At 37.5% G+C, this 12435-nt stretch overlaps 1 protein-coding gene across 2 annotated transcripts in view; it reads right to left on the bottom strand.

Annotated features, from left to right (window-relative positions):
- Window positions 1-12435, bottom strand: part of TDRD3 (tudor domain containing 3) — a 93624-nt gene that overhangs the window by 78607 nt on the left and 2582 nt on the right. Inside the window, exon 1 of one of the 2 annotated variants that reach the window (XM_063149398.1) lies at window positions 5217-5234. The exons of the other annotated variant lie outside the window; for it this stretch is intronic. The gene's annotated coding sequence lies outside the window, so the exon portion shown is untranslated. Of the gene's footprint in view, window positions 1-5216; window positions 5235-12435 lie in introns of those variants that run through there. 2 annotated transcript variants of the gene reach the window in all.

Below are 12435 nucleotides of genomic sequence, written 5' to 3'. Positions count from 1 at the left end.
TAAGGACATACTGGGCTGCAGCAGCAAGACTCTAGTCAGCAAATCAAAAAATGTCATTATTTCTCTCCCCATAAATTATGGGGGAGAATGTCTATGTAATGTCTCTGTGTCCAGTTTCAGAGGTCCCCATTATGAGAGAATATCCCCAAACAGAAGTCAGGCCACTGAGGTGTTTTGGAGGCTGCAGGCCGTGTTCATAGGAGGAGACACTGAGAGCACCACTGCTCATCCCAAAGAAGAGCAGACCAGAGGAGGAATTTGTTGCCCTGCCCACCATCTGAACATGGCTTAAGGAGACAAAGCCAGTTCTGAGTGCTGTGAAGTGAAATGAGAAAGTGCAAGAAACATGGGCTGAAACCTGGGAAATCTCAAATGGACACAGAGAGAAAAACTTTCCCAAAGAGTGGCTAAGCACTACAGCAGGCCATCTTTCAGATATTCAAAGCTCAACTAGACAAGACCTTGAGCAAGGTGACCTAGCTTAAGTTAGTCCTGCTCTGAGCAAGGGCTGGGACTAAGATTGCCTCTTCAGAATCTGGCCAAGTAAACTTTTTTTTTTAATTATATATTGAGCAAAAAAGCAAAACGTGGCATCTCTAGAATAATTAATTCCCAAAAATACTTTCTCAGAGGAACCTTTTCTACATTTTTTCCCAGCAAGAATACTTAAAAGCTGGCTTATTGAGACTGGGATATGTAACATAATATTCTTACATATAAATAACAAAAGGCTCAATCTTTAGTAGACCAAGTATAAATTTGATCATTTTTAATCACCTTATTTAGCTTATCAACTGTACTCATGAAGGAGGCTATTAATATTTCTCAATTCAAGCTGTAAAATCTTACTTTATTACCACACAAAAGCAGCACTGAACCATAAAACTACAAAATGAAACTTGGAAACATTATTAATTGCTATTTTGTTATTAAAGCATGTCTTCCATACCAGTGTCAAAGACCTGGACTACTTCAAGACACTTCATATTAATTTCAGAAATAATAAAAGCTTAACATGCCCAGTGTTTGCTGACTCAAAAAGCAAGATGTAAGAAAATACCTTCAGTTTTACTCAAAACATTTAAAACAGAATTTTATGACCAACAAGAATAGCTGCTATAATGGATACTGCTCTTAGAGAATCAATTCAAGAGCTCTAAAAAAAAACCTTAGCTTTTCAAGACACCCAAGGCACATCCCTCCCTCCTACATATCAAAACTGGCACAAGCAAAAAAAGAAGCTACAATCTGCTTAGAAGAAAAGGATGAAAGATGAGGATCACTACTGAAACAATGAAGTATATCAAAACTGAAATGCCAGGCAGAAAAGTAATTTCTTTTACAGCTGCAGTCATCAATGCTTAAAACACATACATCCTTATCACTATTACTGCATAATTTTAACTCAGCACAGAAGATACTGCTCTGAATCCAGAATTTTCAACCCTGCAAAGGTGCCCTGTTTACTTTTATTCTACTTTGTGTTAAAATAACCATTTCTACAGACCTTTAAAACTAGATTTATAGCATATTTACAAAATATGACTCAAAAGTAAGCAGCATGAAGGCATGCACTCTTGCAATGTAAGAGAAGACAAAGACTTGTTTACAATTAATCTGAAAAGCCCTACAGCAACAGAGATTAATGTAATCCTAATAAAATGTATTCCTAAAAATTAATGTATTAATGAGATTAATGTATTCCTAAAAAAATACTACTGCACCTATGTGGTATTCCAAAGGTTATATCTAAGTTGCAGTTCATCAGTGTTGTGTTTTAATCCAGCAGGTAGATAAACAACACACTCACCAAAAAAATCAAACACTCACTCCCTGCTCATGTTTCAGGTGAAATTGCAAATTTAGAGGTGACCACTGTACTAGGCTGTACCAGCCCACAGACCCTACTACCACCCATAGCTACCCAAAGCCAGGGGCAAATGTCTGTGTCATATTCTTAAATAGTTGTTACACTCTGAACGAGCTGAAACACGTTCAGCAGACACAGCAATAGGAACACGCCGGTTTGAGCATGCCGAGGATACTGAGAGTTCCTCCAGAGCTACTGCAGTTAGCCTGGAGGAGAGGGGGAAGATGGAGGAGCGTGTCCCTTGCAGCCACAGGGTCTGAGGAGGAAAGGGGCACGGTGCAATTATTCCTGGTTCCCGTAGATGGCTCCCGAAGCTCGGAGATGGCGGCAGGGAAGCACAAGCACCGCAGCAGCCTCACAACCACAATGTTACCCGGAGCCAGCGCTACAAAACTCAACACAATGAACAGCTCAGCCCAGCCCCCAGAGGCGATCAGCAGCACAGAATTGTTACTTATACAACATATAGACACTTATACATATATACACTCAGACATTTAAAGCAAGTATTGTCGATATACAACACAGCTCTACACACAAATCAATACTGTAAGGCAAGGGTAGGTGAAGATGAAATATTAGAAAGAATATTTTACTGTGATGAGGCACTGGGAGAGACTGTGCAGAGAGGCTGTGGATGCTTCATCCTCACAAGTGTTCAAGGCCAGGCTGGATGTGGTTTGGAGGGACACAATCTAGAGTCTAGTGGAATGTGTCCTTGCCTGTGGTAAGGGGTTGGATGGAAGCAGGTAATCATTAAGGCCCCTTCCAATCCAAGCCATTCTATAACTTTACAATTACAACAAATTGTAATTTGTTGTTTGTTTCAACATGCTCCAGTCAGATCTTCCACTGTTTCAAACCCTTATGTCCCATACTGGGTGCCTAAAAAGGAAATGTTGTGATTTAAGCAGCAGGTAGCTAAACACAACACAGCCACTCATTCCTTCATCCACAGTGGAATGGGGAAAAGAGCAGGGGGAAAAAAAAGTCAAATTTGAGGGTTGAAGTAAAGATAGATTAACAGGACACAAAAGGAAGAAAAATAATTAAAATGATATTTCTAATTAATTAATATATACATAAGTGAAGCACAGTGCAGTTGCTCACCAATTATAGGCTGAGGCCCAGCCAGTTCCCAAGCAGCAGACCCTGATCAGCATTCCCCCTAGTACATACATGCCATATCCTATGGAATATCCCTTGGCACAACTGGGGTCAGCTGTCCTGGCTGTGTCCCATCCCAGCTCCTTGTGATCACCAGCACGTGGAGTGGAGTAAGAAGCTGAAAAGTCCCTGACAATATAAACATTGCTTGGCAACAACTACATCATCAGCATGTTATCAATAGTATTCTCATCCTAAATCCAAGTACAGGTCTGTAAAAAAATGTGAAGATGATCATACAAACGACTGCAAAACCAAGTTAAGTATCCGTAAATGCAGTCTAAATGTGCTATCAGGAGCATACTTTTTCTAACTGTATTCCTTCATTAAAAATGAACTGTATTCTTTCATTACAATGTTTATAGTTATGCCCACAGAGCTGTAATAGAGAAAACATTTTTTCAAAGTTAGTAAAAATTTAAAGACCACTTTGCAGAAGAGAAAATATGCATTGCTCTTCACTACTACTGCTATAATTAAAGTGTAAAAACATCTGCCATGGTAAGACACCAAATTATATTACTTTTCATACTGTTTACCTAAACGTTCTTTGAAGTAACAGGCAAAAATCAGGTACTGAAGTAGTAGCTCACCCCTACAATTTATTTTCATATTTTGGGTTTAATTAATACTTTCAATTTAGTATTTTAGCATTGCAGGCTCAAGAAGACAAAGGATTTAAATTAAGGGCTCTAGCATTCAAGACTCATCTAACCTCCCAGCCAGATGATGTGTAACCAGAGAACAACATATGTTCTTTATTCTCCTGCTTTTTTTGAATGATCTTCTAATTGAAGCTCTCACCTCCCTTCCTTCCCAAGTCAATCACAGAAACACTTCATCTGATAGAAAATTACTTTCTGTTCTGTCAATAAGTTTGGGGAGGGGAGGAGAGGGACAGACAGTTATTACTGTTATTAAAAGATAAAAATTATGATATTATAAGAATCAAACAAATTGACACACAGTAATTACTCTGAACAGAGAAAAAATACTGCAAGACACTTAAGAGTAGAATTATGCAGTTACAAAGCACTAAGTTCATCTCTAGTACAACAGCGTGAGGAAAATATGACCACAGCTAAAGCATAACATCAATTACTCTTCTAGACTAAATTAAGCTTTTTCCATTTCGTCATGTTATGATCATATGGTGGCATGGTTTAGTTAGGAACTAAAACATAAATTAAGAAAACAGAACAGAGACTAATGTGGTGTTCAGAAAGACATTCTCTTTCCTTCTCTTCCCCATTCCCAAATCCAGAGAAAATCACACACTGGTGAACTGTCAGCAACATTCTCCAAGGAAATCTTTTCCATCTAAAAATCACAAATAAAGAATCTTTTTCCCAAAGTGTCCAAAATCATAAATGAGCATCAACTGCAAATTTCTGCAATAGTTATTTGATCAAGGCTGAATTCAGTGGATTTACAAAACTTAAGCATAAAAAAAACTTAAAGTTCTTCTTTCTTCATTTGCTTATTCCATACCAATTATCTCTATTTTAGACAATTCTTCAAAATTAAATTCTGAAACATACGCCAGAAATTTTTCATACCAAACTCAGAATGAGAGATTTCTTTGGCCAACAAAGAGATTACTACAAACAGCTACTACTATTAAATGACACAAAAATTGATTGAAATCATTTTATGCTACATATTCAAGAATTATTTAACTATTAAACAAACCCAAACCTGTTTATCTTAAAATATTAAGTATAAGCAATGATGCCTCCACTTTCTTCACTTACTGATTTTCATAGTTACAAACCAATCTGATGTTATTTCTTAACAAAAATTGTAGATAGCACTCAAGTGAAAAGTTGCAGAGGTATTTGGCAAGTATTTGCCAAAAGGCAGAATTCCAGGCTGTTTCTTACACTAGCTGAACTGCAATTCTCTCATCTATCAAAACCTACCTGTGTATTACACATGACTGTGTATCGTACCTAACATCTGAATTTAAGAACACAACTTTAAATAAGTTTTAAAACCAAGAATCATGACTGTCCTCATTACACATTCTGTTTTCAATGAAAAGCAGCTTGATGCATCATATTTTTACATAAGGATCCTCTCCTCATTCCTTAGCAGCTCATTACTTCCACACAAAGTGTGCCTCATTCAGAAATCACTACTCTGCATAGTCAGAATCAGACCCTTGAAAATCACCCACCTTCTCTTCACCTCCTTCACCGACATTTTCCCCCCTCACGCTCTTCTCCAAATAACAGTTAAATTCAAAACTTCACACTTGCTAGTACTTTCAGCCCTATAACAGAAAGTGAGCTAAGAGGAAAAATGTAATGGTCATTAGCATTTCAATTCTAAAAAGTAGCTTAAAGTTCACCTCTGCTTTGTATTTAAAACTGTCTTGGACCCAGTATCACAGTTACAAAAGTAAAAAAAAAGTATTACTTGGAAACTCTGAGTAAACTTAACTGCCCTGATGCCTTTTAAAGTCTCTTACACTCCCACTGTACAATGAACCTACTAGAAATTACAGCTACATCAAGAAGTACAGCTACAAAAGAAGTAAAAATATGCTTCCATAAGAAAAGGTAATTTCCATTTCTATCGTCCTAACAAGCAATACCATGAAACAAGATGATCCACCTGTTGAAAGATGTATTTTACCTATTCAGTAGACTGCCATCAATATCAGAGCTAAGTGATTTCATATCCTCATTAAATAGGAGAATAACATTATTAATGCCTTTCATAAGGGTACTGGATAATGCACACTTCTAGCCTGTGATTTAGTGCTGTATCCCAATTTACATCTGTAAGCATTTAAACACTAAGATCACACATTGTATTTTACAACAGTAGAAGAATATAACACAGCGAAACTTCAGCAGACTGAAAAAAAACAAGTGAACATGAGTCTCTAACAGCTACTTAATAGAAGAGATTTAGTGATAACACAGGCATACTGTTATCTAACAGTAATAGCTGTGATGCAAAAACATCAAACTTTTCCAGGTAACACACAGAGATATGCCCAAGATAACCTCACTAACTCCAAATTTTGATAAGTTAAGCTTCCAGCAAGCAGCACTGCTGTAAACAGCAGATGCTAGAAACAGCCCCTGCAGTCAGAAACTGCTGGACAAGAGCTCTTGCAAGCTTTCTGCTCCTTGAGAAGATTTGCTACTCCATGATTCATAACAGGCCAACAGGCCACAGTAATTTGATATACAAAAGTCGCAACACTGTGGAGGGTTTACTTTGCTCATGTAACAAAATTCTTAAAATTCCTTTTTTCTTTTCTTCTCAGATACAAGCTGTGAACACTTTCTCACTCACATTTTCCCAAGAAAATGCTGGCAGCCACCCTGAAGTGCTAAGTTGAACACAAATATACTAAGGCTGGGGCCGTGCCAAAGACACAGCTGCCACGCCACAGAGAGTATCTTGAAGCTGTCTTAACACACATGGCTTTTTCTCCTCTGGCTTTCTTCAACAGCTTTTTTTTGGATATGACACAGCACTAGAAGCTCTAGCTGCTCCTGGAGCACTAGGAGACAAACAAGAAGAAAGAAGAAGCCAGTCTTGCCCACTGCCCCCAGACAGCACTCCCTCCCAAAGCAGCGAGTTCAGCAGTCTGTTTCCCAGCAAGTCTTCACTTGCCGTCAGTTAATGGCATCACTGTCATTTCCAAAACCTAGGCTACTTTTTCCAAAGTCAAGGGTTCAAAATGATGCCAATACAAGAACACCCTTCATGCTTCAATTACTTACCAGTGGTACAAAGATTATTTAAACCACTTTCTTTTTCCTTAAATGTGCAAAGAAGCTCAAAGGTTGTACATCAGTCCTAGAGCTGTCCAGTCCTCCTAAAATCTGACACCTCATGACTATGCATTACATTAAGAACATAAAAAGTGATTAGAAACACACATATACTATTCATCCCCTGGAGAGCCTTTACTTCTTCCTGTCAGCTCTATTAGAAAGACTCTTACTGGAATTAAATATGCTCCTTGTGCTCCACAGAAGTAGAAAATGTACTATTCCTGAAAGTATGAACAATATGCATAGATTGGAGAATCAAGCCTTAAATTTATTTTAATCCTATTACTATGACAATCACAGAAAAAAATAACTGATGTATAGGATATTTAATATCTAATGTTTCCAAGTGTAATTCTCTCTAACTAAAACTTCAGGACAGCTTCCTACTCCTATGTACTCCTACGTGTATTATTTATATAAAGCTGTATTCTAACCAGCAGTAATGCACAAAATATACACAGAAAAAACTAATGAATATCACTGTTATCAGTATGAACAATAACAGTACCTTACTCCAAGATCAACAGCTACTTTCCCACCAGCTTGCTGCTCAAGTACTCACTGTCTGGGGAGTGTGAGCACACAGAAATGGAAGAGATTAAAAAAAAAATCTGTCTCAAGAGTCTTATAACATGATTTCAGAACACAAAGACTTTGCAAAGGTCTTTCTCCTGATATCTCGTTCATCTATATGCAGCATCCACTCCAAATGCCTCAAATTTCCACATTCTAGATAACACTGACATTCTGACTAATAATTTAAATTACCATGAAATATAAGTTTAAAAGAACCTACTTTTGCTCAAATGGTAAGATACTGACCTTCAGAAAACTTGAGATTTCTTAAACACACTGCTGCTGTTATTAATTCACCCTTTCATTGGGAAGTTCATTTGGGTTTGCTGGAAAGGCAAATAATAATCAAGCATGCTGCTAATTCTATCCTTTCCTCAAATCCCTACCAAAATCCCATTAACGCTACACTGAAAAACAAAATTTCTCTGAGGGAAAAGGTAAATCAAGCCAGAACAATAATCTCAATTGTGTAACAAGCTCCATCCCATCACCTTGCTTGTGTGATGATATGATATAAACTAGTTTAACAACAGAAAAATTTATAGAAAGTATAATGGAACTCAGCGGACAGGAGGTAATGTGCAGTGTTTCATATGAGCTCTTCAGAGAGCACCAGCACAAAAAGAGGTAGAAAGAAGGAAACTAGAATGTCACTGAGTCAAGCCCTTTAAGTAACACTTGCCCTAACAAAGTATTTGCATCCCATCAAGAAGGCCAAGCCTAAGAATTACAATGCTAAGTAAATAACTTCTGAAACAAGATTCAATACATTCAAATTCCAAGAACTCTGAAAAGGAGACTAGCTATGGGAAGCCTACACATTTCCAGGGAACACATTGATTGGAAAGAATCAATGTGAGACACACTCTACCAAGAAAAGTCAGGACACTGAAAAGGCAGGCGTTAAAAAGAGAACTGCAGCAATCTAAAGGTCTTTAACTTTAGATCTGTTCCAAGTGGAGTAAGCTTTTTTCTTTTCTTTTTTTTTTTCACAGTAGCAACAACTTCATTCCAAGTTGCAACAATTCTATAAATCACGAACATCTTATATTAGTGCTTTAGCTTCCTAGCAGAGAAACCAGCAGGTGAAGTCTGTGCTCCCCAAGACAGTGCATAAATCGATTCAAGATCTCACATAAAAAGATGGGGGGAGAGTCTCTCCCAGCAACTGATGAAAACCAGAAGGGTGAGTTACAGCAAGGCAGTGGAAATCACAGCTGAGATGGAGTACATAGGGGACTGTCACACTTGCTTTGCCTTTTTACTCTGTTTTCCACAGTTCAGTTCATTTCTCTCCAAATCCTCACTCCCTCTTCCCTTTTCTTCAATCAAGAGGAGAAAATCCTTTTCTTCAGAACGATGGTGTGAGGACCCTTTACCTAACAATATAAAAATAAGAACATAAATGGTGTTTTAACTTACGCAATCTAGGGCTGTCTGACACGGTTCCCATTTTTGTCAAGGGTGGCCAGAGACAGATGTCCAGGTCAAGAATGCAAACCACAGCAAATACCTAGACATAAAGTGTCCACAGTAATTCCTGGCTATCAGCCATCTTACAGCTGGTAGTCCAACTTCACTGTAGAGTTCAGTATTCAGTGCAACTATTCCTACCTGGCTTTGCCTAATTACAATTTTAACTCACTCACACTTTTTCTGCTCCACTATATCACGTGGCAAATAAGTTCCACAATTTAATTACACATTGCTTGACAAGCTACTCTGATTTTCATCGGGTAGCAAGTTTAATTCACCACGTGGCCTAATTCTTGTCCTAAGAAAAGTAGCTACTCTTGCTTTCTACTCATCATTTCTTTATGATCTATGGATTTTATAGATCTATATCATCTCTTCCCCCATTGTTCTGTTTCTCAGCACAGAGTATCTTCCAGCAGAGAGTATCTTCCACATCTCTTATCCACTTTTTCAGTATCTATTAAACCCTTGCTGTGCTGGGATGATCATATTAATGCACACTGTTAATGATTTCGACACACCACCAATGAACATAATGACCTAACAATGATTTAATTCTTTGTGAACAATTCCCAATAGCTGTCTGACCACTGCCCTTCTCATGCATGTATATATGTAACAGCAGCAAATTTAGAGCTTATCACTCTGTAGACAGGTTTGCATTCTATTCCCCTGTATGAGCATCATTTGGCATTCACCAGAACTGAACTACACTTGCATGTGAAAGAACTGGGCAATGGCTTTGGAAGAGTTTGCTGCAAGTAATTGATAAGTTCGTATTTTACCAATCCCCAAAGACCAACAAACTGCTACAGTGCCATAGTACTGTCACTCCTTAAGAATATTTTTTAATATAATGAACCCCTTAATCCTAGCAGAAACCTACTGCTAACATTGTTCCAACATGAAGCAATCATTTATCTACCTCATTTCTCATCTTTTAACCAACCATACTAACCCACAGGATAATCACTTGTCTTCAGCAAATAAGCTTTGGTTGAAGTCCTTAGTCAAAAATTTCACCTACTTTTAAACCAATCTGCTACTGACTTCAGTAAGTGCTTTCCAATTCTAGCGTTGCAGCATTCAGTGAGCAATAACTGTGTAGGATTTGGTGAGTAAGAGATCTACTTTAATTTTATGTCCTGCCTGCAGATTATATAAACCTCACCAAGTTCACTCCCTTCAGTTCTCTCTTCTGCGAACAGCAGTGTTCCAAACGTTAGCCCCCTACCTCCTTCCATCTCCTTATTTTACCCATCCTTTTTTTCAACTTTTAATTATAGCCCTATATGTCTTTACTATATTTGTAACAATTCCAGCTAGTAAGAGTTATTTTTCAAACACCTGGCATCTTCTTTAAAAAGAAGGGGGAAAACAGCATCTGAATTAGTTTCTAGGGGTTGTTTCCCTTAACAGAATGCAAAATGCTGGACCTTTTGCATTCCTCCAGAGTGAAAATGACATGAACAATTCAGGTTCTAACTACCCACTACTGGTGACCCAGCAGGAATGACAACTGATCAGATCACCCAGTAAGGGATATACATGAACAAATAAAAAATGCAATGACATAGCATTTTGTTTTGTACTGGCATTTTGAGATTTCATGGTACCAACCAAACTTCACAAGATTTTGCTATCACAAAAGAAGTCTCAAGAATCTCAAAACAGATGCATCTCTCCTGTGAAACACAAGATGTGTGTTGTGCTTGTGTCTAAGGAAAATCTTGTCTCCTGCCTGAGCTTGCTCAATATGCAGGAACCAATTTCAGCTGTGATTTCCAAAAACGCTTTATTGGAATAGCAAAAAAACATGAGGGAAAAGCAGATCATCTTGCAGAATTCTGGAAATGACTACTTTGCCAAATGCCTGCTGTGCTCTTAGAAAGTGGTGTTAGATTCTCCCTTTGAGAACTTCCTTGTGTTTCCAGGCATACACCTACTTTTGCTTTAGAGTTTGGATCATATCAGATGATTAGTTCTACAAGAGGACACATGTGAACAAACCAATCTTAAACCCAGTATGCAGCACATCACCCACTTGCTGAAATACCAAAAACTCAGTTTAAAAGTCTGTTGCACAACAACTTGATATTTTTCACTTACAAAGAATATACAACCACAATGACATTAATATAAAGGTCTTCTCAGGGACTGTTAAGCAGTATTCTTTTGTTTTCCAAACAACTAGTACAACTCCATTTCCCCTTCATCTCTGGGAGTAACTTTTCATAGTCACAGCTTTGTTTACATAATCTTCAAAATACATCATGCTTTACAAGACAGTATTTTTTGCCATAGAGTTACTAATTTCTACAGCATCACACTGCAATAAAAAAAAATCTCCACTAGTTGCCAAAGAACTCACAAGTACATTTAGCTGTATTAAAAAAATCTTTACTTATCCAGTTTGCACCTCTTGCTTTCCTACAGAGATCAATCACCAGCCCCGAGATCTGTGAACCACAGACTAAACCTGCTGTAGGCCATGGCATATTTTTCATTTTTGACAATATGTTGGCATTTCTATGTAATAAATTCCCAAGTTCTGCAAAGATCTAGGAATGCTGTAGAGGTCTTGGCTTTTCATATTCTCTTGTGAAATGCCACCCAGGAAATTTAAACAAACAAACCAAAAAATACACCACAAAAAGTTATGTTGCAAGCCAGTAAGAAGTGATTTACGACTCATTGTTTACATAAGGGGATGTATTCAGCAGTTCTTCTGGACTTCACTTCTAGTAATAAAACTGGATTCACTAATTCATGCTCCATTAAGGCCCATATTTTAATAAGAACATTGGAAAACTGGTTCTGAAATTCATTAATGTAACTATAACAATACAAAAGGGTAATTCTGCAATTTGGCCTTCCTCATGTTTGATAATTAAATAAAAAGTTAATACAGAACTTCTGTCCAAGACAGAATATCTTTTTCACTGACACATAATACAAACACCTTATCTCTCCCCTAGCTGGAGCCAATATCTCATTCCAAGGAACAGTTCAGTGCATAACAAAAAGAACTAGCACCAAAAAATTCTGACTTCCAATGAGAGCTGCAGGGATCAGTCTTCGGAAAAACTACAATTCTGCACACAAACTACAGGGGCCTCTACAGGTGCCTTTTACTCATTTTCATAAAACACCACCATCACCAAAAAAAAGAAAAAAAAAGTCTCCCAGCTTTACCTACCACTGTTACGTTTACTAGGTAGGGCTACTTTACCTTTCAGAAGCTGACAAAAATGTAATTAATAGACTGAAGGTAAACATTACAAATTCAGAGACAATTTTATAACAGATTATTCTGGCAATACCTGGTTGAGGGAGGGGAATAAATATATAATTACTGTTCAGTATTAACTACACTTTATTACTGTTCTACTTCTATTTTTAATTCAGAATCACAAAAGGTAAACACTAGTTGCAGAAACTGACATAAACAAGTGCCTACCTTAACTCTCCAATCTTGTAGGGTTTAAGAAACTTACTGTAAAATCCAGTCAGTACAGGCAGTATTTTACAAGCTAGCAGATTTTA

The sequence above is a fragment of the Melospiza melodia genome, chromosome 2, assembly GCF_035770615.1.
Source record: "Melospiza melodia melodia isolate bMelMel2 chromosome 2, bMelMel2.pri, whole genome shotgun sequence".
NCBI lineage: Eukaryota > Metazoa > Chordata > Aves > Passeriformes > Passerellidae > Melospiza > Melospiza melodia.
The sequence above is the reverse complement of the archived record's forward strand: the minus strand, read 5'-3'. Positions and strand labels throughout refer to the sequence as shown.